Source organism: Ixodes scapularis, unplaced genomic scaffold, assembly GCF_016920785.2.
Source record: "Ixodes scapularis isolate PalLabHiFi unplaced genomic scaffold, ASM1692078v2 PGA_scaffold3__209_contigs__length_174095766, whole genome shotgun sequence".
NCBI lineage: Eukaryota > Metazoa > Arthropoda > Arachnida > Ixodida > Ixodidae > Ixodes > Ixodes scapularis.
In genome coordinates this window covers 86,825,797-86,828,709 of record NW_024609868.1, presented here as the reverse complement: position 1 = coordinate 86,828,709, position 2,913 = coordinate 86,825,797, and the positions used below count along the sequence as shown (strand labels likewise).

General features: G+C 55.8%; 1 pseudogene; it reads left to right on the top strand.

Moving 5' to 3' along the window:
- Positions 1–582: 582 nt before the first annotated feature.
- Positions 583–2,625, top strand: LOC121837094 (annotated as a pseudogene).
- Positions 2,626–2,913: the final 288 nt, after the last annotated feature.

The following is a 2,913-nucleotide window of genomic DNA, read 5'->3' as shown; positions in this document are numbered from 1 at the left end:
TGAGATGACCTTGGAAGGGGTCACGTGACCTTGGGGAGGAGACCACGTGACCTCAGGGGTCACGTGACCTTCAAAGGGTCACGTGGGGTCATCTTGGGGTCACGTGACCTTGAGATGACCTTGGAAGGGGTCACGTGACCTCGAGGGGTCACGTGACCTTGGGGGTCACGTGATCCCAAGATGACCCCACGTGACCCCCAAGGTCACGTGACCTTAGGGGTCACGTGACCTTCAGGGGGTCACGCGGGGTCACGTGACCTTGAGATGACCTTGGGAGGGGTCACGTGACCCCCAAGGTCACGTGACCTTAGGGGTCACGTGACCTTCAGGGGGTTACGCGGGGTCCCGTGACCTTGAGATGACCTTGGGAGGGGTCACGTGACCTTGGGATGACCTTGGTTACGCCGACGGCGACGCCAACGGCGACGCCGACGGCGACGCCGCTCAAGCCGGGAACGGGCCCCTAGGAGCTGCGCTCTAAAACTTCATGAAATGCAGAATGCAGAAACAACTGGCAAGCACAGGGGTAGTACAGAGAAATCCAACGAGATCGGCGTGCCGCAAGGATCAGTGTTGTCGCCGATGCTATTCAACCTGGCGATGGCGCCTCTCTTATGGAGACTCGCTGCCGTTCCGGACCTAGCATTCACGGTCTATGCGGACGACATCACTGTGTGGACGATGGGAAGTGACAGCGCGCCTCTTCCTGAGACGACGATCCAACGGGCCCTCGACGTGGTGAGCGATTTCTTGACAGAGAGCGGCCTTTGTCCATCGCCCGAGAAGACCAGATAAATGGCCTTTGGGAAAGACTGGGACAAGGTCGACGCTGACCTGCGCTTTAACGGGCAGCAGATCCAAAAGGCGACAGAGCACTCCATCCTAGGAGTGAACATTCACTCGGGCGGCGACCCAACCATCTGGATTGAGCGAATGCGAGCTACCTGGAAGAAAGGGCTCTCGATCGTACGACGACTAGCGACACGAGTCGGGGGTCTCGGAGAAAGGTTAGCGAGGACCGTAGTACAAGCCGCCCTGGTATCCAAAATATCCTACGGCCTTCGTTTCTACAAACTCAACACCACTCAACGGGCCAAACAGGAAACACTAATGAATGACGCGCGACGCTGCATCTCGGGCCTGCCGAAGTGTACGCGCCTGGAATTACTACACGAAGCCGTCCCTATGCTTTCCTTGGAAGAGATCGAACGGCATCAGGAGTGGATATATGCTGCCAAACTGACACATACCCGTCAGGGCAGGGCCATAACAGAACTCATGCCCTCATGGAGCTCTCTGTGTGCAACGACAACTCCACCACCGATACCGGATCCCATCCCACCGTGGCAGAAGACAACGGTCACCCCAGCCAGGCCGATCCCGAGAAGGATGAACTCGGCGACAAACACCGGCAGAAGGCGCAAATTTGCTCGACGGCACGAGCAGAAGAACGGAGGTGACGACGAGCTTTATGCGTACGCTGACGCAGCATTCAAAGACGGAGTGGCGGCCACGGCGGCGTGGCATTATGAGAAGACAACGAAAAGCACGGAGCTGCAGCGATGCGGATCTACGCAGGAAGCGGAAGTCAGAGCCGTACTTGAAGCCATCAAAGACGCGGCTGCGACATCGAGCGACAAATTCCGCACACTGCGCGTCTTCACGGACTCCCAGGCCACCGTGAGAGCGCTCAGGACGCAAGTCATGGCACACGGAGCAGTCGGAGAAATATTCCGGTTGGCGCAGAACCTGGAACGGCGCGAACTAAACCCGCTCACCATCAGGGCGGAGTGGATTCCCGGTCACGCGGGCATCGCCGGCAACGAGAGGGCGCACCGGGCGGCGATCGAAGAGCTTAATCGTATCGACCTTCGACGCCAGGACCCGGGGCCAGCCCCCTCTGTGGAACCGCCACCGCCCGCCTTCAACTTGTACGACCCCGAGGGAACCATCCTCAACATCAAATTAGCATACAAGAAAATTGAGCAGACCAAACTCAACGCCAGAGGCGAGCCCCCCGAAGCGACCATTCCTTCGGGAACCTTCCGACGGCACGAGACAGTCGCCCTCCGAAGGCTACGGGCCCAAGCGGGCATCACGCCAGCCCGCACCCAGCGATGAGAGCGAGCGGCCCGTGAGAGGAAGACGAAACTCGCCAACGCTTCAGCGGCAGTAGATCACGATTATAGTCTATAGACCTTTCCAATGTTTACAAAATCACAGTCCAGCGTGCGATCTTCACAGCCCAGCACGTGCGTGTTCGTCGCGTTGGAAAGCGAGCAAAGCACGCGCGATACGAACGAACACTCAATATGGCATCGGCCACACACTCTTTTTTGGAAAGGCCTATTGTCAAAGAAGCAAAGGAAAGAAGAAGAAGCCTGCTCCGAAGGCTGCATCTACTGCAGAAATCGAGACGTCAAGTGCGACGAATGTCATCTGATCTGGCACTGTCCGATTTTTAATGAAGAAAGGACGAAAGCCCTGAACACGCTAGAACAACAACACCGCCCTACGTGCTTCGAAGCCTGGTGTAAACCAGTGGGAGACAAAGACATGCGTGTCGCGGTCCTGTCCAGTCTGCTCGGATTTCTGAGTGAGACCGGCTTGGACATTCATATCTAGGGGGTCTATGCTCCAAGCGGCGGGACCACAGCTATACTATTACTTGTAAATTGCCTATGTCCCGCCTATCCATTCATTTTTAAACTTGCCCCAACAAATTGACTGGTGAAATTTTCACCTATCAATAAACGTCTTCAACAACAACAACAGAAGACTCTCATTAAAGAGTTGGTGCTCCAGCGGCTGAATGCGTATATAAATTCTCCTCTCATTTGTATAAATGGTTGATTTTGTATGTTCAGCTGGTTTCGCCTACTTATGTATCACCAACTAGCTAAACTTTTCCCC